Source organism: Anas acuta, chromosome 5, assembly GCF_963932015.1.
Source record: "Anas acuta chromosome 5, bAnaAcu1.1, whole genome shotgun sequence".
In the NCBI taxonomy this organism is placed as follows: Eukaryota; Metazoa; Chordata; class Aves; order Anseriformes; family Anatidae; genus Anas; species Anas acuta.
In genome coordinates this window covers 48,082,292-48,108,547 of record NC_088983.1, presented here as the reverse complement: position 1 = coordinate 48,108,547, position 26,256 = coordinate 48,082,292, and the positions used below count along the sequence as shown (strand labels likewise).

Here is a 26,256-nt window from a genome sequence, read left to right as displayed (position 1 = left end):
TTTAATTTTTTTGAGTGATGATTTTATGCAAAACTGATGCTGTTGTGCAATTATCAGTCCAGAGTCTTTTCAACATGTTTACTCAAAATAAACACCAGATCAGTGACATGATTAAAGTTTTGTATAGATAAATAATCCCATTCTAAGTATCAACTTTTAAAATTGACATAATATTACAAATCCACATTTTAGAAAACGTTGTATATTTACAGAAAATAAACATATAAAACTAGATGAAGAAAGACTAGGATTAAGTAGAACCGCCTTATCGCTTGCATAGCTCATTTGGCAGAACAGACTCAGAGGGATATTTTTGTTAACTTCAGTAGCACGTTATATAGTCGAGTTTAAACTGCTGTAGGAGCCAGCCTGAGTTTAAACAGCTGACACATATGCAGATGAAGGAAATTAATGTTATCATTCAACCAATATTAACCATATTCGCACATGTCTGTGCTGTGGAGAACTGAGGTCTGTGAGTAGTAGGAAACTTTTATCAGTAGCTTCATAAGTTAATGATAGTCTTAGGACAGGTGTGTAACTGCAGTTGAACTGCTGAGGCTGAGATTAAGGTTGTCTAAACAGTTGCTAATACAGGTGGTGTGTGTGTTTGTGGAAGGAGGGTGTTTTTGTTTTGTTTTAATTATTTTTTCACTAAAACACAAAGCAGATGTGTATTACAGTTAGTTTGCTCCATTGCTGATTATCTTAGATTACTGTTTAAGGTACATAGGTTGTGCAGAAGCAGCTTTCTTTAAAGTGTGCAGCCTATGACTTAAGGAAAGTGAATATGGCCAGAATAGTCTTTCCAAAATGATGCATATAGTTCAGATCTATCATACTTTTCCAATACCTTGGGTGGGACTATTTTCTGCACTTTTGGCAAGTACTTGGATTTGAAACAGGCATGTTCAGTTGCTGTGAATCTTTTGCTGGTCATTTTCAGAACTATCGGCTTTTAGGCTTCCGAGTCTTTCATTTTTATATTTCCAATTATCTTGATTTTTAAATCCCCAGATTTTGCTGTCATTATCTTATAATACTTATTTAAAAGTAAAACTTTGAATTCTCATCCTTAAATATTGTTGTTATAAATCTGTGAAGTTGGGAAAAAATATGTAGGCATTTGGCTTTCATCTTTTTATTGAAATCTCATGATTGCCTTTTTTTTTTTTTTTTTTTTGGTTAAATCTTGTCTTTGTTTGTTGGGCTTTCGCAATAGGGAGCAATATATATAGTACTTATCCAAATGCTGGCCTGTGTTCGTGTTTTCAGTTGGCACTGAGAAATGGCTCAGTAGCATACTTCCTTTTTAGCAGACATTTGAGTCTGTTAGTATTATTGGCTAATTTCTCATATTGGCTGGTTTGACAGTTGTCTGGCATTTCTGTCCTCACAAGGTCTTTGTGGAAAACTGCTAATGGTGAGTTGTTTTTCACTTGGGGATTTTTTTTTCTTCTAATATTTAAATTTCATCATTTCCAATAGGTCAGGAACACTTTTTTGCCCCCTTCTGGCTTTGATTTCCAGTCCATAGGGTTCTGAATAGAGAAACATTGCCTTCAATAAAACATGCCATGTTTGCACAGCAACTTCTTTTATTGTTCTGTAATAATCTCTTTGGATGAAGTGTCTCTCTTGAATTATTATTTTAATTAGTTTTGATTTGCTTTGGTTATCACCCTCTTCTGCACATACAACAAACTGTCTCACAGTAAAGTTTAAAGTAAAGTTTACTCTGAAAATTGTCCCATTAAAATTACAGACACTAAAAAATTACAGATCAGGTCTTCCTGATGCTATTCACTGCAAACAGAGTAAGAGGTTTTTAAAGTTTATCTCAAAGTGTGAACCCACCAGAGGGTGGAGTACAAATGCATACTGGTTTATTTCAAGGAAGAATAAATGTTGACGAAAGACTGTTTGGAACTTCACTTTCAAAAGTTTTCAACAGGTGAAGTTTTTAGAATCAGCCTGCATCACAAAGACCTATCCAACACAAAATAAAACAGTATGTTTCTTTACAAAACTAAATCTCTGTCTTTGTGAGGATTTCTTTTCAAAGGACTCCAAACCACAACTGCTCTAAGCAAGGGCCAGGTAGTCCCATGTTAGGGACAGAGATGCTCAGAAGACGCTTCAGGCAAGCATTTAAGTTGGGCTGGATAAACCTGGTCTGTGTCTCTCTGCATAAATACCAGTAGGAAGACAATGAAAGTCCTTGTTTTGAAAAATTAAACATTTGAAAATAATCATACATACAGTTATATACTAAGGCACTGAATCAGTATCTACAGTATAATATGTAAGCAAGGCTTTTACTGTAACGTGTGTGTGTAGAAAATAGCATAAAACTAGCACTCCTTAGCATCTAGAAATCCTGACCTATCTTGCAAAAATATTGTTTATTACCTAAATTCCTCATTTTTTAAGAACTTCTTAAAAAGATAAAACCAGATCGCATTTTGTAGAACACATATTGTCCTTTCATCCTCTGATGTCAGAAGATTTGTGTTCTTAATATTAATTCCACATGTACCAGCTGATTCTTCTATTGATTAGTATAGGTAATACTGTAGTTCAAGCAGAGCTATCCTAGAAGGTACATCTTAGCTCATAGTCAAGATTAGACTTCAGAACTCAATAGTATTCAAAGAGCTAGTACTGAAGAATGAGAGTACAGCAATGCTATGTGTTTTCTATCTACAAGAAGTGCTAAAGGTTCTGTGAGCATTTCTCAGATGTCTGGGGCTTCTGGCTCGTTCAAAAATGTTCAGAGGTTGTGGATCTTTGGGGGGTTGGTCCCCACCTCATCTTTCTTCCCCTCTGTCTGCTGCCAGAGAGGGAGGAGGGCATGGCCCCTGCGCGGGGGCAAGAGAGAGACATGCAGTCCTGATCCCTTTTCTCACAGCATTACTAATTCTGGTGGTAGCATTAGCTGGATGTAGCTGCTTCAGCTACCATATGTATCCATCTCTTCAGGCTGTTCATGTTATATGGCAGTTTTGGCAGTCTGCCGGGATTTTTCTGAGTAATGCAAGTGATGGGGAATAATAATATTAACCCCTTTGTATCTTAGCCAAGCATAAGAGGTTTTTTTTTGTTGTTGTTGTTGTTGTTTTTTTTTTTTTATGGATCAGAGAGAGCTTTGTAACCTTCCCTGCCCACCCTTTCTCCTCCTTCGTAACCTGCAAAGTGTCACAGAAGAGTATGCTTTAACTGGCCTAAATAGGTGGCCTCTGCTACCTTTTGAAAACAATGTGACATTGCCATGTATGTGATAAAATGGTTTTCTTGTCTTATTAAAGTTCACAAACTGTGCTGTTATTTGGTGGTTTAAGGTGACAACTTCTGAATGGGTAGGTGCTAGTAAATCATATGTGAAAGTGGAATTACACTCCTCATTGTTAAATAACAGGGCTGGGTATGGATAAACTTTCTAGGGAGGTGATAGTGTAAAAAAGAAAGATAATGTGATTCTCCTCTATATTTTTCTCCAGCAATTTGAAAAGATAATGTGTGATTCTCTGTTTTCCCCTGTTCTACTTCACTGCCAAGGGCAGATTTGAATGGCAACCACAGTGGTTAATGCTGACAACCTTTCTCCATCCTTGTCTCTCTTATGGAAGTAAAAGATTTGCAGTTGCACTATAATACAGCACTGCAGGCTTTTTCTAGGGTGAACCAAAAGCTAATGTTTCCTAGGCTCTCCATGGAGCGATTTCCAGATCATCAGAGGGCTCTAATACTAGAGCTGCTTACTAGAGATGATCATATTATGGTAACATTATTAAAATATTGACAGCATGTCCCTGCCTTAAGGATAAGACAAATATACTTTGAAAAAGGAAGGACAGAGAAAGCAAGAATAAACTGTCATTTTCTAATACAGGGAAATGAACACAGAAATGGGCTTCAATTTCTGGGAGAAAAAAAAAAAACACAGAAGACTGCAAACATATCTGTCTTACTAACACTGCTGGTATGCTAATCAGTTCTATTTCATTATGAGAGTCTTCATCAAGGACTTTATTACATCCAACAGCCCTCTTCCTCTTATGCCTTCCTTGCTCACCCTTTTACCAGAAGATGTAAATTTTGATGCTTAACTGCTGTGAACTGTACTCATTGTGGGACAGCAAGGTACATATTGTTGACATACTGCAGCCTCACATAGCATATTGCATATCAGCCCAGCAGACTTGCACATCCTCAGACTTGTTTGTGAGCTTCCCAGGGCTTCCTGCCTGGAAGCAAACAATACGTATTAACTCACTCTTGAGTTGCCACTAATTGAAGCAGCATAATTATCAAATACTTGGACTCATTCCACATCTGAAATAAAACAGCTGTGTTATAATGTTATGATCAAATTCTTCCACTGTTATATGACCTAATAAATTAACGGTTGGGAATCATGCATTTGTGACTCACAATCTGTCACTAAAATAAGCTAATTTCATCAATGGTCTTTTGGGTAAGTTTCTCTGAATGGGTACTGGTTTTTACTTTTAATGATGACTTTACTTAGTCTGGAAGGAAGTGTGGCTGTTTCATGCCATCAGTTCCAAGAGGGCTGAGTTAGTAGTCTCTGGTCTACAAGAGTAATGAAGAAACTAGAAAGAAATGAAATATTTCTGTGAAGGAATGGCTTCACAAGGGACCAACTGACTCATCAATTTAGTGAGAGGTAGGCCAGCTCCTGAGAGCACTCAAAATTGTCCTGGGTTGCTGCTCAAGGACCTGTCTGCACACACTTTATGTAGATTGATTGCTCTGGAGAAAGAGTGGTACAGTAGATTGCAGGCTAACTCTTGCTACAACAAGATTAAGGGTGAAAAATTAAACAATTTCATTCTTACTAAGCAAAAGATTAATATCTTGCTTGCAAAATATAATCAGTTAAAACTACAGGCAATAAAACATCCTTCTGAGTTCAACTAAACATAACTTCTCTTCAGCTGTTTAAGTATTTGCATTTGCTTGGGAACTGGAAATTTAGCATGCTACCACACAGGCTGGCCTGCCTTTCACACCTTTCAAAACAAAATAGATCTGCCCTCTTTTTTTCTCCCTTTCTCTCTCTCTCTTTCTCCTTTTCTTTCTCTCTCTTTCTCCCTTTCTTTCTCTCTCATTCTCCCTTTTTTCCTCCCTTTTCTTTGTCCCTTTCTTTGTCCCTTTCTTTGTCCCTTTCTTTGTCCCTTTCTATCTCCCTCTCCCTCCCTCCCTCCCTCCCTCCCTCCCTCCCTCCCTCCCTCCCTCCCTCCCTCCCTCCCTCCCTCCCTCCCTCCCTCCCTCCCTTCCTTCCTTCCTTCCTTCCTTCCTTCCTTCCTTCCTTCCTTCCTTCCTTTCTTTCTTTCTTTCTTTCTTTCTTTCTTTCTTTCTTTTATTAGGAATGCAGCCACCAAAGCGGCAACATAATTAAATGGCCAAAAATAATTTTAAAAAAGATAATGTTATTTAGAATTAAGAATTTAGATTTTCAAAATTGGAAATGTGAATGAGGAAGTGGTAAAAGAATTTAAATCCTGCAAAGTTAAAACAGTAATAGTCATTGCTAAAAAAGATCTTGGGGAAGAACTAGTTAAAGGCATAAAATTTCATGTTATTTTTTCTTTCAAATGTACCAGAAATAGGAAGGTCTGCTAGAGGTCAGTGGACCTTAAAGAGGATGGGCCTATGAAAGGGAGCACTTTTGAAAGAGAACGCCGTAGATAAAAAGTTTAGTGAATTTGCTTCCAACTGACACTGAAAATAAAGACCAAAGCTGCAATTTCAGGTTTGGTTTAGATCAGTTGGAGCCTGGGTTGTAGTCCTTAGTACCTGTGTCCTGAGGTGCAGGCTCCCACCATCCCTCTTGGGTTAGTGCTGCTATCCAAAAGCAGTTGTTTGTAGATCCAGCTGAAAAGTGAAATAAATAAAATAAAATAAAATTAAAAATAAAAAAAAGAATGGGGTCAGTGATCAGCTTAACCATCAAGAATCACCTAGAAGGCCTCATGACTGCAAGCATCACCACTGGAATAGGAGTTTATTGTTAGATCAATTTCAGCATAAGCCTACCCTGAGGAGCAATGTCTGGTTTCATAGACACCATAGGTTTCATAACTGACTGACAAAATGAACAGTAACAAATCATGAAGACAAGGTGATGTTCTGAGGGTAGCACAGATATGAAATTTCTCAACAGAAGCAGTGTCTCTTGTTTATCTGTTGGTCTGCCTTGATAGCAGAGGAATGGGAAGTAACAATGCTTCGATGGTTTTAGTCATAGAAATGACCCTGAGAATTGAACTATGAAGCTTGTTACCAGCACTGGAGAACTGGTACTAACATTGCAAAGATCAGAATCACTGGAAACGTGGTAAAAAATAATTCAAAATTCAAATTCAAAATGGCATTTTTAAAAAACGTCAGTTTTATGAAGGAGTCAGGGAATATATCAGTAGTAACCTTGACTCTTTCAGCATTGGTTTGGATTTTCAGAAAGATATGCTTGGAAAACAAACTACCGTGTAGTAAGAGGAAATGACCTCTAACTTAAAGGATAAGAATTGAAAGGTAGAAAAAAAAAAAAAAAAACTGACAGGTTTCAAAACAGAAGGAAAAGGAATAAAGTTTTAAAATGCTCTGTGCAGTGAACTGTCCTGTTGAATCTACACAAATGATCAGCTTTAATCTTAGGCATACTTCAGAGATAGTAAAGCACTCAGAACTTACTGAAGGATGTAACAGAATTTTCAAGCAATGAGATAAATGTTAAAATACTGTAGAGAATTTAAAAACATAGAAAAATTTGTTCTTCGGACATCTTACTGAGCATACAGTGCCTAATCTAGCTCTTCACAGAGGCCACTCCCAAATTAATTTAAGGATGCACAAAGAATTATGACCACTTTGCCTGACCTGCTGCCGCCCAGCAGCTCTTCCTGCTCCCTGGGGCTTAGTGGTTCGTGTTATGTCAGTGACTTGTGGCACACCATCTTATGCCATCCTCATGAGCTAGACACAAAGGACTGAGTGGGTTAGTCTATACCCAAAATAACTGTTTCCAAGAAGCCTATCTTACTTTCCTTCCCCTCCTCTTTTTTAGATCACATAATAAATCTAGATGAACTGGTAATGCCATCTCCACCTGCTGTTTTTACTGATCAACAACAAAAACTGCATGTTGGGCAGTTGTGGCTTCAGCTTAGAGGAAGGGGAAATTCCTGTCTCCAACCACAAATCTCCCTAACTTAGCTGAGATGATCATCTTTAAGCACAACTCCTGCTTGAAGAGATTTTAAAATTGTTTAGGGTTTGGTCTCATTGTGTCTCTGTATTATTTCTCAAGCCTTTCTCTAAGAAGAGAAATGAAGCTGCCAATAATAATTATTTCACCAAATTCATCTTTTCATTGCAGAAAAATGACAGTGGATGCCTTCTGAAATAAATAAATAAATAAATAAATAAATAAATCTATGTTGCAATAAAAACTCTTACAAAGTTATGTGGGTAATTTTATCAGTAGATCAAGTACCAATCTGTAACCACTCAGAAGGTACCTAAATCTCTGTCTGATTGCATGGAAATTTAGCAGTTTTAGTCAGGAAGGAGTCCTTTCTCTCTTATGTTGGCATTCAGCTGCATGGTTATACATACAGTCTTTGTCTTCCAGAGAAGCACCATAGCATCCAGTGCTCACACGTAGGTCGAAGCTCCAGTCTCACTTCTTACTGGGTGGGAAGGCGATAATTTCAGTAAGGCTGGACTACAGCTGACCAGCTGCCTAAGATCTAGTTATTATCCAATTTTTCATACAAAAATGAAGGCTGGGCACTTTTTATTTCTATTTTCTGTACTTTATATTTATTTGTGGCTGTATTCCATGGCTGAGTTACAATATTGTGTGTACAGATGCCTGCAAACTGCAAAAGACGCCAGAAATATGACCGGTGATACCAGCTACTAGGGGCAGAAAGAGCAGCAGTAAACTAAATTCTTCATGTTTTACATCAGGTAGCTCTGACACATGCTACAGAGTCATATTTATGAGTGAGAGGGGGGAAAACTGTATCCTAATATTGAGCGAGAACAAAATACTGCTACTAATTTTTAAAATATGTTTTTATTTATTGAGCAAGAGGGAGAGAGATATTTCTCTTGCCCAATAAATGACAAAGTCCACAGTTTTTCTGTATGCAGTGTAATAGAAAAAAGCTGTGGACAAAATTCAACACTGATGAATACTCAATGCAGTTTCCAAAGGGGTGTGAAAACATTTGACTTTCATATATAGCATGGATCAAAAAAGTGTATCCATCCGTGCAGACAGAAACCTTTCCAAATCACTCCCTCCTAAAAACCTAAACTGCTTAATCTGCAGGAGTGAGGACACAAAGCCCCGAGCGGTCAACCGGTAACAGATCCCATCTCCACGGAGCACAACGCATCCTCCACGCTATTTTTCAGCGCTGGAGGGGCTGTAACGCAGCAACTGTCTCCTGGCAACTGTGCAGGGAGGCCCCGGCGGGTGGTGGGCACCCTGCTCCGGCTGCTGTAAGGCGGCAGCCCCAGCCCTGCTTGAGCCCTTTTGGCAGGCTCAGTGTGGCTGATCCTGTGGGGAAGGGGATTCGGTCATCAGTTGCCCACGTCAGTCTTTTTTTTTTTTTTTTTTGCTGGGATAGCTCTAACATATTAATCAGCCCATCTTTCTGGGCTGTAGCAGTAGTGCTCATCAAAACAGGATTTTTGTAACTAGCTGAGTGTAAATGAGCTCTCAAAGCAAAAACATTAAATATATTTGTAGGCCCAGCTGACAATAACTATTCAGATAGAGTTAATCTAATTAACCAAATCAGTGTACATCATAGAAATAAAATCTATATGTTTAATATCATTCCTCTCCATCTGCGTTAGCTAAATGCTAAACTAGCAATATATGCATGAAGCTTCTTTTAAAAGATAATAGATAATTGCATATATTTGCTGTCCTCTGACAGAACTCATCATGTTGTCATGTATATTGTGTTTCATTTAGGACTCGCTCCAACCCCTGCATAAGCTGCAGGCATACAGCAGTCCACTTCATCTAGGCTTTAGTTCCAGCACAACATTTTGAATCCTCTGTAGCAGGGAATTGTAAGCTATGAAATAATTTGCTACAAAAGCTAGCAATTAAAGATGATTTTTTTCTTTTTATAGTATAATTTGTATAGGCATTCATGTGATTGTTGATTTGGGGGTGTATAATTTTGGAAAACTCTGTTCTGAGACAAAACACTGGTAGCAGTTCAGAAGATTAAAAGCTTTTTCCTTTACTTAGGGGGATAAATAGATGGAAAGAAGGAAAAGGAAATGAAAAAACGATTCCCAGAATGGGAGTAAATGCAAGATTGTTTCAATACTACAATTTTGTTATCAGTGTTAAGATGTTAAGAGTTTTGCCGAAGTCTTCACAGCAGTAACACTTGCAGTTCAACCGCACCAGTGTGTTCCTGTTTGTATGTGCTAGTCCTGAACCATTAAAATTGATCAGAAACCTATCTACATTTGCCTCCTACCAGTGTATCCGTTACTGAAGTACAGGAAGCAACAGTTTGGTTACTTCTGAGTTCTCCTGTGCAGTAGGTTAGCAAAATGTCTATGAATGTCTCTTTTTGTCTATATTTTGCAGGCTGTTTCCTTTCCCCCAGCCTCAATTGGCAGGTTTCTGGGTGATGCTGGCAAATATGCTCTACAGTATGCTTTGCTTTTCCCAAAATCTAAGAAAAAAATCTATGCTTCCTAAAATCTAAGAAGTCCACAGGAAATTAGTTCTGTCAGTGACCACACAGTAATAGTAGATAACTATATACTCTTTTTATAGACAGCATCTGTAATGTTTTGACATTCATTAATGCTATTCAGTCCAGAGGTACTATTTAAATGATCTTAATAGCTCAATCCCAAAAACCTGCTGAAACACTTTTAGATCGCAAATTAAATGCCTTCTCCAGCTGTAATGTTTTAAAGGAAACTAAAAGCTTCTAGGTGAGAGAATGTGGCATATTATACTGTAGAAACACATCAATGTGCTGACAGTCCTTCATGAGTACTAGTTTCTGTGATCAGTCTCTTTCAGCCCATAATTATCATTATATTCAGTAAAACCTAAGTGGTATATGAACTTGCAGTTTGGACAATGGATTTACACCTCTTAAACAGGAATGGATTTAAGGGCAGTGGCCTGATGCTCCAGTCCTCAGAAGCATAAGGAGTTTGGGGTTAGGTGTGGGTGCTGCAGGACAGGTAGGTTGGCAAGGAAAGAAGCCATGACGTTATATGTTATGTGCATGCTGTTCTGCTGCAGCTGGAGCAGGACCCTCAGTGCAGGGATAGCAAATGGCTGCAGACAGGATTGGATGCTGTGGGGATTATTTGAATCTGCTAGGGCAAGGCTTTCTCCCAAACAATTCCTGGTTTGCAATACATATGGGTTTTATTGGTAAACGCTTTAACTTTTTTTTTTCATCTCTAATTTGGCTCAGTTTTATTAGTAACAAAACTAGTTCACAGTTAACATTTGGTGCACGTTTACAGCTATCTGTGCTCTCTAGATGATACCACCAGATTTCTTTTCAACTTGAAGTAGGAGGCTAGAACCAGTTATAAATCAGATATCTTTTGCAAGCTGGACTTTGGTGGCAGTCCTTGCAAGGGCTTTATCTAAGTTATCATACGCTTGTTAATAAGAGTAACATGTTTCTGCCAAAAGGACTTCAGGGTTTTGCTACCCCATATTAATCTTTGAAGGATGGATTGATAGCTTGCTATATATATATATATGTTGCTTTCTGCTTGAGAAAGATTAGAGCTGCATCCCACCCATTCCCTGATTAGATCTCCATCCTGAGAGCATGAGATATATATATTCTCTTTCTTTGAATATAGATTAAGCTGCTCGTTTTCTCCTTTTCATCTAAAATATTTCTGTTTTCAGGGTTCATTCTCATTAGCTCAAGGTAGCAGCAGGAGAGCAAAAGCTGCCTGCTCCTGAGTCCAAGGCCTGAGGTGCCCCAAACCTCTCCATGAGGTTGCTAAGGAAACGAGAGAGCTTTTTGGGGCACGCAAGGCTGGGCCAGATTTGCAGGCAGCAGCGATGCAGTTCAAGCACACAGCTCTCCTGCCCTTCTGCTTCCTGCAGAGAGAAATGTAAAATATGCTGGCAATCTGTATTGCCCCAGCCCACTCCTTTCCTTCTTCTCCACCTCCTGCTCCACCCCCACGTTGGGACTTTTAATAAACCTGTCAACAAATAAATGAATGTCCTGGAAGGGAGAATGGCTAAGCATTTTGGACCAGACCTCTGAAACTAGAGGGGAGCGAGGAGAAACAACAGCTGTGTTTCTGCTCGCTGGGTTTCTGCTCACCTGGGGACCTGTGCACAGGCTGTAAGAGGCACTGAAGCAGACTGCAGGAGGTTGTCTTTCCTGTTTTGGGAGGTCCATAGGGAATAAAAAAATAATAATGAAAAAAAAAAATAATAATAAAACACATCTTCAATCCAACTCTGAAACGTTTTTGGTGATCCTGGGTTTATCTTTAATTCTTCTGGATATGTTTTGTATAGTTAAAACTCTCTGCTATACCGGAAGTATTTATTATATTCCCTCAATGAAAATGCAGTAGTAGGTTTTCAGCATTCAATAGTAATTTCATAGAAAACATTAATTTTTCTATGCAGATATATTATTTTAGTCATACTTAATTTAGTCAAATTCAGATTATTTTACTGTTTCATTATCTGATTCCATATTTATTAGCATGAACGACTGCTCTTCAGAGACAGGATTTTTGCTTCCTCTTCCTTTATTTTCCCATTGCTTTCTCAAATTTCTTGAACATCTCATTCTATTATCATTTATGAAATTAAATCTCGTCCTTCAAAATAAAAAAAAAATAAATACTGTCTTAAAAAGTAGGCTTATCTAATAGCATCAGGCATATAGAACTGTTTCCATATATTTTTTCAAAAACCAAATCTAGTTTAATGCCAAGTCCAGCTTCCTTCTATAATATAAAGTTTCCTGGTTTGTTCTATAATGACCATAATAGCTAGACACATCTTGTTGGAAGAGTACCAGTTTTGCAATTTTTTAACTTTCGTTAAAAATACGAAAGTATAAAAATGTGAGAACTATGTTATTACTGAGATCATGTTAACTCTGAAGTCATTATTTCTCATTGGTGGCCTTTTAAGTAATGCTTTTGAGAAATGCTATTTTGTCCAGATAAAAAAGGTGCATATGAAAATAAGTAAACTTACTAGATAGTCATATCCTAACTCATATGTTTACCCAATATAAGCAAGACACCTCTTGACTTCCATGGATGACAAGAATACTTTAAGGATAAATATTTGCTAAAATATATCCAGATTTTTAAAGCTCAATAAAATTTATTTTCTTGCACTGATAAAATGCCATCATGTGGTAACCCTTCAATGTTAAATTTCATAATTCATAAAATTCCTAACTTTCATAAATTTCAGAGCTGAATGGGCTCTGACCCCAGTGAGGAAAATGGTTTTTAGGAGGTATCCCAGTGTGCTTTTTGTTGACCAATAGTTTGACTGCTTCAGGTAATAGCATCTTCTGTGGCATGCTTGTATGTGTAGAAAGATGTTCCTGTAAGTATATAAAATTCACTAGTGACTTGCAGGCAACTGCTGTAAGTAAATAAAAGAATCTAATAGGTTTGTTTGTGGGGAAGACATGGGTTAAATTAGCATAACTCATAAATCACTGTGGCATTCCACCCTCAGTTTCAAATCCTCAGTGAATGGATAGAAGTGTAATTATTACCAAAGCAGATCAGAATAATTATCCCACAGTTTTCTACTTTTTTTCATGTAATCACAATGGACAACAATAAACCTGAAATATCTGGCTTTCTTACTGTTTATGTATCTCAGGAAGTCGGCACAACCTACTGAAAAATCTTCCAAATGTGAATGTTTACAGATGTTTCCAAGACTAGAAATTGAGGCTTGCATTTTACTCTTGTTTCATTTGCTCTTGGGACTTTCTTTTTTTCTATTTGTCCAGTGTTGTTTTGTTTTTGTTGTTGTTTTGGTTTTGTTTCATTTTTGCTTTTGTCAGAGAGCACTTATTTTCTCATTTTAGTGCAATTCATAGTTGGTATTGTGAACATAGTGTTTTTCTTGGTTTTGTTCCTCATAGGTATTAGTCACAGAATCACAGAATTGAAGGGGTTGGAAGGGACCTCAAGAGATCATTGGGTCCAACCCCCCTGCCAAAGCAGGTTCCTTAGAGCAGGCTGCCCAGGTAGGTATCTAGAAGGCCTTGAATATCTCCAGAGAAGGAGACTCCACAACCTCCCTGGGCAGCCTGTTCCAGTGCTCCGTCACCCTCTCCATGAAGAAGTTCTTTCGCATGTCAGTGCAGAACTTTCTGTGCTCAATCTTGTGGCCATTACTCCTTGTCCTGTCCATGCAAACCACTGAAAAAAGGTTGGCCAAATCCCTCTGTCTCCCACACCTCAGGTAATCTGGAAATGTTTCTAGTTTGGCTTGACTACTCTGGTTACCATCTTTTTCCCAGTTTCCTAAGTTAACTGTTCAGGCAGAATCTCTGTTTCAGCAGTAGACATTTGAAAAACAATGTTGTCAATTCAGTTAACCCTCCTGGCTGTACAAAATTTAATAATGTAGGTTATTCATTTTGAAGTTCACTTACATGTGTATGCTTAGTCTTCTTATGGCTTTTAAGGGGGAAAAAAAAAGAGTAAAATTAGATTAATCTTGGATTTATTACAAGACTTTTCTTATATGTTTTCCATGTGAAAGAAATGAGGGAAAGCAAAAAAGATTATGCTAATCACTGCATATTTAGCTTGGTAAATTTTCCAATCTTATTACAAAGCTCTGAAGTTTGTTTGTTGGTTTTGAGCTGGGACAATATTAGAGTTTGGTATAAAAGGATATCTCTATTTGCATATATGGTCATCAGCAAGACTTGGTAGTTGAATAAGTGTTTCTTAGATGAACCATACGAACAAGTAGTACTAATGGCATGAGTTGTAGCAATGGCTTTCTGTAGTTAGTCTGTTTTTACCTTGTGTACAATTTCTTGTCTTGTGAGATAAATTAGAAGTTTCTTCATAGAAGCAACATTTTTGTATTTGCGCATCTTGGAGGGTAAATTTTCAAGAAGTTTAATATAGTTTATGTATTTTGAAAGATTTACTTTATCAAAGCACATCTAGATATTTTTAATCTCTTGGTGAATGGCAGTTGGGATGAAAACTGCTTAAATAAGGTCACTGGAGACCCATAGGCATCAAAGAATTTAGGAGAAGATTACAGTGTACTGAGCATGGTATCTTTGACCAAAATGTAACTGTAACCTGAAGTGAAAGACAAGTTACTCCAAGGCATTTGAAAAATGCTGATAGCCTAACATAGATAAAGAAATTATTTTGCAGCCCTTTATTTGGTTAAAAAAGCTCTAAAATAAGTTCATATTAATGAACAACTGGGTTTTACTCATAGTTTTATATATGCAGTATGTTACCTGGTATCTAGTACCTTAGCTTTAAGAAAATTTACCTCCCACACTTGTAACATCTCTGAATTTCACACCTTTCTCTTTGTGTTTCAACTTGACATTCTATGAATAATGAACGGATCAATGTGGTCTTCTCCCTTCTCTCTCCCCACCTCCACCACCCCAAAATACTGTCAAACAACTTGGTGAAGCTGGCCAAGACCTTGCCATATGTCTTTTCTGAACTCCCTCATAAACACTGAGCTGGGTCATATTGACTGTTAAGAGACTGAAGATAACCATGTCTTGTGAAACGACTAGTCAATAATTTGAACTTGTAATCCTGAGAAGTAGTTGTTGGATATTATTTTATATTATCAAATATTATATTTAAAATACATTTGTATGAGCTATGCCTGATGTATGTCATTTGCTTCTTCCATGCTGATAAACATTGTTTATCTTTTTTATTTTTCCCTCAAACCTAATGCAGTCCAGGAACTGAATGATACAGTCTTTAATCCTAAACCCTGTCCATACTCCCTTGCCTCTGCTTCTATTGCTTATTCACTTAACATTCACGAATAATAATATTCAGGAATAAATTCAGATAAATAAGATTTGGATGAGATTTGATTTTCTTTTGGTTCTAGTAATCTGATCAAATGACTGTATTTTTAAATATGCAGAGGTTTAATTTCAATCTTTTGATTGCTAATACTAATAATCATTTTAGTTCTATCTTATTACCAGCAATTTTAGTCAAAAGGACTCCATGTGATTATCACATTATATATAGTTATTAGTGAGATGAAAAAAAATAGCTGCATTAGACAGAAGTCTGTTTTGACTGAATGTTTTCCCCACAGGTATCAAATAATTTTTGCTAGACTTGAAAATGCATGAGAAAAGGACCCTTTAAAAAGAGAGATATTTGGGGAAGATCCAGTGAAATGGTTAGAAGTCTCAAACAACGTACTTCTGCCTCATACATTAGAGGCAATAAATGGGAGTAGTGTTAGATATAATTTTTAATTTGTGATGATACAAACATCTGTCGTGGACTGTAATTACTTCAAATCCTGCTTTTTTTTTTTTTTCCAAATGTACATGTTCATGAGATTTACACACCTGTAATTTTCAGTTTCTGATGGTGCTGGCTTAGACTATCTCCATATTCAAAGACACAATGCAAGTTCTAGCCTCCTTCTTATACTGACTTTTTGAAAAAGCAAAAAAAAAGAAAAATATTCTGTGCAGTTTACCTCTGTCTGATTTAACCTGTGGCTTCTGTATTAAGCTGGCTTTACAGAGTAGATGTGCCCTTTTAAAAGGCACATCAAAACTCTTCTACCAGTGGATTAAACTTTGGAGTAAAAATTCCTTTCTTTTCTAATACCAGTAATATGTGCAAATAATCTTCTTTCAGAGTTCCCAATATCAAGTCAAAAGTGCCATAGCCAGGTGGCACAGCGCAAACTTGCTTCTGTGGCTCCATTTTTTTGATTTTATGATGTCTTAGCTTGTACTGGCAGTATGTGTGCTGGATCAGCTGGCACAAAGTTCACAGAGAGGCATCAAGCTGACAAAACCTCAGATCATGTGTGCTGAGTGGGCATAAGTGCAGTCCTGTGTCCTGAGTGATCATGGTCATGGTCCTGCTGTGGGACTGCTGGTGCACACACCCCAGTGGTACAGAACTTTGAACCACAGCTTTCAGTGTCACGGGTTATGGTTTTAAATATCTTGGCCAAACGTGTCTTACCTGATGCTCACATTAGGTGCTTATGTTCACAGTTATGTGCTTCAAACTCCATTCAACTACCACTTAATTTGTGAATATTTGGGTTTCCCAGGTTTCAGATTCCACTTCCAAAGAGTCCTATACTTCTGTGAATGAATGTGATTGCCAGACCTGCTAGATTGCAATCTAGGAAGTCAGTGACACAACCCATTCCTAACCCTCCTTGGGGTCAACAAGCACCTCCACGGTGCTCAAATTCGACCCTGTAAGAGGAGACGTAAGACACAGGGTGTTAGACACGCTCTTCTCTTGAGCCTTTCCTGCTATCCAGGGCAACTCCTCATTCAGCATGCCAGCACGTGGATGTCATTTTGAGGTGTCTCATTTTTCCTGGGTGTTTATCCTTAAAATAAGCGTGGTGTGTTTTCCTGAAAGTGCTAAGACGAATAAACTAAAAATGTTCAGTGAGGCTTAACATTACAGGGCAATCTAATCTGTTTAATCTGTTTACGGATATTGGCTAGAAATTGTGAAGTATGACAGACCATTGCCTCTTGTTCATACAAGGAGCTACTGCACTGCTTTTTAAAACAAGGAGAGGGGGAAAAAAAGGGGGGAGGGAGGATAAACCATGCAGTGTTGTGTCTGCCACTTCCTTCTTGTGCAAAGGGTCCAAGTGCCAGGAGAAGTCTGGGGTCCTCCAAGGGTTCTCGTGCTTGGAGGTGCAGAGTGGGTTGGAGCATTTCCCTCTTGGCTCTTTCCCAGCCCCATCTCTCCCTGGACCCTGTTCCTGAGCTCTTTTTGCTTTGCTCCGTGGTGTTTGTCAGTACACTGTCCAGCATTTGCTGTCCTTCACAGATGTAATTATTTTTGGATCATACTTTTTTGTTAGTTTTGTGCATATTTTGTTACATTTTTTCCTTTACTGTACTGACGACCCAGATGCTCTAGCTGTTTCCCAGATTAGTTTACTGATAATACCTGAAATGAAATAATTTGTATAAGGAGAGATTTAATTAAAAAAAAAAAAAAAAATCTCTAGTTCTCTCTGTCATCATTCAATGAGACATTTCTTTTTAGTCATTAAATCTCCTGAATTGATGGTTATCTATTTAAATCTGTTGCCAAAGTAATTAATCCTGGAATTTAATTCCCACACCAAATCAAATCAGTTTTTTCCTGAACTTATTTTTGAAAGACGGTATTTGCTGTCCATGTAGACCCGGGTCTTTAAGAGAACTCCTAAGGAAAGTTTAGAGGTGTGTCAATTTCTTTCTTTGGGCTCCACAGAAGAAGCAATTCAGTGTCTTTACTCAGAAAATATTTCTCCAGGCAGCCGTGGTAATAGGCTGTGTAACAACAGAGGTGTAGTGTGGGACCACAGCTCTTGTTTGATAGAAATTTGAAGTGGCCCCACCCCACAGCTCAGCAGAGAACTGCTCCTGTATAATAAAGGTGGATGAGTATTATTTTTTCCCCCAAAAGGCTCATAGCTCAGTCAAAACCACATCAGGCTGGCAGCACGCTGCAGTGGGGAGCAAAGGGGGCAAGATGGGGTGGTAGGAGGCCAGTGGGTCCAGAAAGTCTTGAGAGACAGTTCTCGTTGGGTCCAGTTCAGGTTTTTCTCTGGTGGCATAGGTTAAAATACCATTTTGCAGAATGTGGCACAGTTGGGGACTTCTGAGTAATGAAACTACCTGCTGTTTGTTTCTCCTGTGTTCCCAGGAAATACAGCTTAACTCATTATTTTTGTAAATAAGCAAGATTATAGCAAATAATTATACTAAATAGCATAACTGGTGTATCACTGATACAATAACAGAAATATTCTTTGAAGGCCCTAACTAGTGGCTAGTTGCTTTAGCTGAAGGCCAGTGCTTAGGCAGTCCATGGCATTAACAGGAAAGAGGTTGTGAATGCTTCTGTACTCCTAAGGTGTAGGTATTTCACACCTGGCCCAGGAATGTTATAAAACCAGGGTGATGCTTCCTCAGACTTAAAAATACAAAAGGAAAACAACAACAACAAAACCACCTGTTTCTGTAGCATATAAATGCAGAGTGCTGCTGACTCATTGGAAGAATTCTATCTCAATTCATTTTGTCTTGTTTTAATTAGTATCATATTAGTCAAATAATGTGTTACAATCCACAGTAGTTTTCAGACATTTTTTATGGAAATTCTGAAAAAAAATTTTTTTTTTGCTCTTCTCTGTTTTGTGTTGTTGTTGTTTTTTCCTCTCAGAAGATAGTATTTTTATTTTTTTTTTTTTTTTGCGCAGGAGCAAGATGGCATTTCAAAGTGACTTTTGTGCTTATATAGCAACACACAGTGAAACTGCTAAAGGTGTAATATTTTTCATCACATGTGCCTTTGGCAGAACAGCAACATTGTATCACTGTCCTCCAAAGCAGGGAAAAAAAGGAAGAAATAGTGTACAATTGCTCAGTCACCTTTTTGCTGCCATTTTTGGTCTTGCTTGGCAGAAGAATTTTTAGTCTCTCTGACTGTATGTAGCTTCAGACCACTTAAAGAATAAGAAGCTGAAATGTCAGCTCAGTGCTGGCATTTGCACTTACAAGAAGCCTTATGTATCTGTCTAATGTTGGTCTTATTCATAGCAACTATGGAACATAGAATCTTCCAGCTCAGCTCAGGTTCTCAAACTAGTCCTGATTTGTCTTTCTGATTTTAATATTGCAACAAGTTTGTCCCTCGGTGAACTTTAATCACTGTATGTTCTCAAATGGCTTAAGTAAGAGAATTGGAATCAAGAGACTTTTTTTCTGAACATTCTTTTTCTGAGGTTGCAAAAAGTCAATAGGTGTGTCACGTCCAGGTGGCACAGGTTGGAGCCTTTTTAGAAAACACAGGTTTAAACGAGGATGTGGAAGGACAAAACATAGGAGATATACTGGCTCTGAAATCTGGAAACAATACGGTTGGGTCTTTACTGCTCTGTGTCAAAGCGAATGCTCTGCACACTGCAGTTTTTTTGCTGATGGTGGTGGTGCAGTTTGTTGTTGTTACAGCTTTAAATTTACGTATGCACATAATGCAAGGCCACAGATCACTGCAGATACCAGGATTACAAACCAACTTGGAAGAGATGGAAGGAGACAGGTCCTCTGGTGAGGCCTAAGACCTGGTTTAAATGCAACTTCAGACTTGCAGCACAGGGAGAGTGCATGAGGGAAAGATGTGCATATATGTGCTGGTTCTTGGACTCTTTGATGTAAGATATTGTGCGAGTTACTCACTGGATACTATTTGAAAGAAAAGTCTAGGTGAGATAGACTGTTGGTTTAACTCCCAGTGGCAATTCCTACAAATCTTGGTAACTAATTTTTAGTTCAAATAAGTAGACTATGGTCTATAGAGAAGTGTTGATTTATGTTGATTTACCTTTTTTTTTTTTGAACGCTTTCATTTTTCTAACCCCAAATAGGAATACTTTATTATTTTTGCAGATGCTCCTACTTATTCTATTAATTTATGTAACACGACAGCTGGCTAGATGTTATTCTTAAATTAACCTTTTTAGGTCAATTTCAGGGAGATGGCATGGGCTTTCCAGAATACTGAATGCATCAGCATGACATTGATTCAACAGAGTATTTTGGCATTTTATGTGACCTTAATTGCTATTCCATATAAGAGTGTACAAAACTAACACATTAATCTTTCCTGTATTATTCTTGTTCTCCTAATATCAACCCCAACTCTAACCTTTTTGTGATTATGAATTTACAGTGCATGAGCATTTAAAATAAGATTGTTATGCTCAAAAGAATACAAAGGCTACCCTTAACCGCATACAAACATTAAAACATATGTGATTAAGTAGGTGGTTAAGGAAGTCTCATTTGTAACATGTTTCAGTGAATATTACTGTGATCCACCATCTATGCCTTAAATTAGGTATATTCTTCAAGATCTTGGCTTTTTTCAAATTACTTATGCTGGCCTAAAAACACAATATATAACTTTGGGTTTTAATGTGGTTTTCTCTATCCACATCCAGTAATAACATAAAGAATAACTTCCCACATTTAGTGTGAAACAAGTTCTTTTACTGGGTATTGACATTGACCTTATGCTAATCTACTGGGAAATTGAAAGAAGCAGACATGAAAGGTGTCACCCTTAGAAAATTACAAATGTAAAAACAGTTTTAACTTGTGATTTTCATAGTTGTTAGACCCTGATTTTGACATTGGTTCAGATTATCTTTATTTAAGGAAAAACAGCCCTTCAAAATATGTCACATTTAAAACCCTTGTGACAAAAGACTTTCTATTTGCAGGGGTGGGGGGAAATACGTTTTTTAGGTTTCTCTTCTCCAAAAAATAATCATGTAATGTTAAATCTTGTGTGTCACATGCTGTGCTTGGAGGTAGTTCATTTATTTTCACTGGCTTGTTTTGCAGAAGGGAAAGTCTTCTGAATTCTATTTTTAACATTAAAATGCCATTGTAATTCTTGCATTTAATTCACTACCTGGTGGGAAGAATGTTTAATTTTTTCTCTCATCGTAGTATACCAAGCTTTTAATTGGATTTGTTTGGTGCTTTCCTGCCTAGAGATTTTTTTATGGAATGGAAATGGTTTATAGATAGGTAGAGTGACTGACTGATTTTGGTGTATATTTGTATTTATATAGCTATATAGTTACACTCATATATACACGTATACATACATGTATATCAGACTAGGCAACAGTTTTTATAGCCAATAGAAGTTGCAGGACTTATAAGCATAGCATTGTAGGAAGGCAGTTTTGCTTTTTGCTTATGGTATGACAGCATCCCTACCTACAGGATGTCAAGTTATCAAGAGAAAACGTACTTGTTTTTTGAGACAGCTGGTAGAAGCTAATAATGTTTGAGGAATAAAAATCAAAGTCTATTTAACTGTCTTCTTAGTTTATTTCCATTACATTTACAGGATGTAATTGACTCTTAAGCATTTGTATACTGATGATAATCTGTGCTCAAGTTACTATTTTACACTTTAAATGGGATTGTTATGTTTTTCTGCTTTCTATTGAATGCTATTTTTTAGGGCTTTATTGGGATCATGGTGTTTAGAAATATGGCCTTAACTGCATTTCTAAACTAACTATATATACATAGAAGACTTGCATACGTTTGGCAAGGTTAGTTGTCTTGATTCTTACTAATTCCTATAATCAATGTATAATAGAGTTTTAAATGTATTAAATGTGAGGAGGTGCATATAGTGACTAATAAAATTGACAGGTAGCTAGGGATAAAAAGAGCAGGCTCTATGAACCTGCATATTAAACTTTGCAGGATATTCAAATGTGCAGCTCACCAAAGTCGGAAGATACTTGCAATATTAGCTGCTTGGAGGAGTAGGAAGATACCTAGTGGAGGTGTATATAGACTGCACATATTTTAGCTATAGCAACAGAGATTTTTCTTCCTTTACTCCTACTTTCAGTATTTTAAAATGCTTTCTAAATAAATGTCCATTCAACAGTGTTGAATCTTTATTAAATAACTGAACATAATTGAAGAAATTAATAGTGAAGCTGAAGTTTACAGCAAGTACTAATAATACCAAAAAAAAATCTGTATCTTCAGTAAAAATCATTATATAATCAAAAATATTATAGTACATTTGTGTTCTACAATCATATGCTATATACATCACTAACTGGGTACGTTGAAAAATACGGCTTCTGTAACTGAGAAGTGAAACCTTTGCAATCCCATTTCAAACACAGTTTTTATTTTAAAAGTCTGTTGGTATGCAGTAAAGAAAATGAATGTAGGCTTGTAAAGGAGATGACTTTTATTTGATACATATCTTTCTCAAATTTGCTGAGAGGGAAAGTCTTAGAAGCTAGTAGGTATTATTACCACTGTGCTTGGGCCAAATTATACAGGAACAGTAATGGGACGCACTTTCTAACAGACCTGTTCTCTTGTTTGAAGAATGGATTGCTTACTGATTTTTATTCATTCTAATGAACTTCTTTAACCTCCAGGTAGATTCCAAAGCTATGGTCGCATTCCCAGTTCTATTTGTGCAGGCCAGCAATAGATGAATGGGACTTATGGCGGTAGAAAGTGGTAGTAGGAAGTTGAAATAACCCACTACATTTTAATACAAATTTTAGAAGTATATTGCTTCTTACTAAGAGCCACTGGAGCAAAATCTCCTTTTTAAAAAGCTAAACCTTTCCATAGTTATATGTCACAATAACAAAATTCAGAAAAAGAGATTGCCCAGATTAGATACTGGGCTACATGACTGTAATTTTATTTGCAATGTGTTATTTGCAGGGAAGGTGTTACACTCTGTTTATGCGAAGAGTATTTTAGATGTGGAGGCATATAGAATATTTATTTTGTTGTTCGTTATAAAAACTTTGTTTCCAAATTGAATGTGGAATGGTCTTAATTTAGACTAGTAAATACAAAAGTCACTATCTTGAACATGAAAAAAATAGCTCAGGCAACATTCACTATTACTTATCCTGCATTGCTACATGATCATCTTGACACGTTTTATATCTCAACAGACTATCTATATTCATACTTCTCATAATATATGGTCTAGGTTATACTATAAAGGTTACCAAAAGATTTTGGTTTGGGTAAATTTTATTTTACTCATGTCTTAGAAACATCTTTTAAATAGGTGGGAAGACCGGTTTTTTCTTTAAAAGGAAACAAAAAATTAAGCAAGAGCAGTACTGATTGGGAAAGAATGTGAAATATTCGTGGTATGTATGTCTGGGTGTATATGTATAGGTATTATACGTGTAATTTAATACACACAAAGTGTAATTTAGTATCTTTTTTGGTATAAAGGTGCTACCCAATTGGCATCTTTAGATTTCATGCATCACCTTACATAGAAGAAACAGGAAATATCAGGATATTGGTCTTTGCTTGGAGTGTAGGGGCACTGTTCGTTTAAGCAACGTATTAAAGTTGTGCAGGCTTGTTTCATTACAGCTTTTGAGTCACATATATATTCTGAAAGCAAAGGGAAAATTCTGTTACAGAATCCAAATTTGACAGCCTTTACTTCCAAAAGCCAGAAGCAGGCTTGAATTTTAATTTGTATTTTGGTTTGGTTTTGTTTAAGTGTTCCACAAGGCATGTGTGGCCTTTGTACAGTGATATTTTATTTTCTAGTATTTTGCCAAGCACATGGAGGAAAAAACGTGTCCGGGTCCTGCACTGGAATATTTGATTCTGTGAAAAGTGGAGGATGGAGGAAATTGAGGCATTAGCAATGAGTTTCTTTTAGTACCACGTGAAAGAAATCAGGCTTTCTGTCTTTGGAGGATAGCTATTGGGCTGATGGTAGGTTTTGTAGTGGCTTTATTGGTAGAAAAGAGACAGGCGTATAGCCAACAGAGGCACAAACCATTTCTAAAGCAGGTTCCTGAACTAGGAAGAAAAATGATAGATTCCCTCCTTTGCCAAGCACTTGGAATTCCCCAAAGTTAAATTTGACAAAAAAACACTAGCTTCTCATGCATTTCTTGGACCTTGACTGTTGTTGTGCCAGTAGTTCTTCTCAGCTGCTCAATTTCACGTGACTTCTCTGTATTATTATTATTATTATTATTATTATTATATCCTTGGTTTTGAAGTTGAGTTCTGCTTTGGCTTTTATCAAACAGGTTGACCTAAATCATTTCATAGGAACAGATTTTTTTTTTTCCTCTGGAACTGAATTCACAAGTCCAAATACATTAGCACCCCAATAAAAAATAAATAAATAAATAAAGTATTTCCAGAAAATAAAACAAAACAAAACAAAAATCATGGGAAAACACTATACAGATATGTACTTAGATCGTATAGGTGACATTTAATATCACTCTACATTTTAACCTTTTTTTTCTTGAGCTTTTTATGAGGAATATAATAATATTTCACATTTCTTGCAATTATTTTGTTTCAGATTTGCTTTTTTATGGGAAATGGAGAAGTAGGAAAAAAGGATGAAACACACACCTGTTAATAGATGATGGCATTTCTGGATAGCAGTGGAAAAGTCTGTATAGGATTGGTTTTTTTTGTCTTTAGTAAAGCAACTATGGTAACGGTTTAAAAAACTAAAGTGAGAACTTGTTTTGGGGGGAAAAAAGAAAAAAAAAAAAAGCTTTTTTTGTGTATTTGAGGTTTGGATTGGCCATGTGATTTTGAGAAGAGCAGATTCTGCTTCCATGCACCCAAAATATTTGTAAAAATGTTGCTGTTTCATTAGACTGATATGAAAGTCTTGTTTGTTAGTGAGCATAGAAGTGCTAGCACTGGTATTTATTTGAAAATGAGATTTGCCTGGAAAACTCCTGATGCTAGCTCGAACCTTGTCCTCGTTACGGCCTGAAAGGTGTTTGTCACAAAATAACTTAAGCAATTTTCTCAGCTGTACTACAGCATTCTCGTGATGTGGTCACTTCAGGTTGATGGGAGAAATTCTCCCCCGTGGTTGACATTGACGTAGCAGTAAAATTGGCAGCATGGCTGTGGCTTGGCTGATGTAAAAAGGAGCTTTTGTTCGCTTAGCTAGTTTATGATGTTTCCTCAAAGAGATGGTGCTCTGATGCCAGCAGAAAAGCTCCTCTTGTCAGCATTTACTGTCTGTCTGCTAAGAGGACTGCTGACACAGCACTGGTGCTATAAATTCTGTAATAAAAATACACACAAAGTTAAATGGAAAAATTGAGAATAATGAAAGAAGTCATAGTGAAAGTGTGGCTCAACAGCAAGTAAGTTGTAGATTCTGGTCCACTTCATGCTGCTGTTTCAGTAGGTTTTGAGAGAAACTCATGTTTCTGCCTCTTGCAAGCAAGTAATAGAGCGTGAACAAGAGCATATGGGCAGGAAAACCTTCCCTGAACTTGTAACGCTTTTGTGTGAAAAGGAAGAGGGAAGGAAAAGCTTCAAAGTGTAAGCATTCACTGTGAAATTTGAAGATGTCACATGATGTCACACAGTCTGTATTTTCATACCATCCAGGTTATAAATAAATGAGTAAGAACGTTACTTCAAACCCTGCCCATGTGTGGACAATGTTCAGACACCTGTTTAAAGAAATGGCTTCTATTTGAATTACTGACCTCTAAGAACTTGTAAAGTGCTCCACTCATTTATCAGTCATCTGCTGCTTCTTGGTCTGCTTTCAGAAGGGAAAGTGGCAGTAAACATTACTTCTTCCAGGATTTAAGATGAAAATGAAACAAGGATTTTACTATAAAAGCTAAAAGGCCAGTCGCAGTGGATAGCAAAAGAAAAAAAAAAAAAAAGATTTATACTGAATTGAACTCAGCATGTGTGCTGGCTCTTTTCTGCTTATGTGACACAATCAAGTGTATTTTGAATACACTTCAGATGTGATCTGACTTATTAGAGTATGTTTGAGACTGTGCTACTTTTTACAAAGTGTATTTGCTTTGTATGAAGTATTAATGCATCATTCTACACCAAGACTTGTTAAGTGTATAATGCAAGTGTTAAGTCTTTGGCTGTATTAACGTCGTCCATTTTAGCTAGCAGTAGGCTTGCTAATTTATATATTTTAATGAATGACTCATAATCTTTGTATAATAGTGCCAAAATTATAATTGTCATTTTGTTATAGCCACTGATGTATTTTTAGTAACAAAAACGGAGTTTAGGGCAGGGACAAGCCGTTTGCACACTTATGTACAGAAAAAAAAATCTGAATTCTTGTTAGGTTTTGTTAAACACTTGGTATAGTGTTAAACATGAACAAATGATTTGCAGGATCTGGAGCTCTGCTATATAGATTTTTACATCACCTTTACATCAGATAACCTACAGCTCCCCTTTCAGTTATCAATTTCAGGTATTTAACATAGTCTCATTTAATAGCCAGTTTAAAAACTAGAGGAATTCACTTCAATAATTGTGTAGGCCAAATGTGTTATACCCTCCTACTGTATTTTCTTCTAATATATTTTAT

The 26,256-nt window shown here is 36.9% G+C and overlaps 1 protein-coding gene across 8 annotated transcripts in view; it reads left to right on the top strand.

Moving 5' to 3' along the window:
* Positions 1 to 26,256, top strand: part of SHANK2 (SH3 and multiple ankyrin repeat domains 2) — a 352,365-nt gene that overhangs the window by 224,739 nt on the left and 101,370 nt on the right. The gene's annotated exons all lie outside the window — the stretch shown is intronic.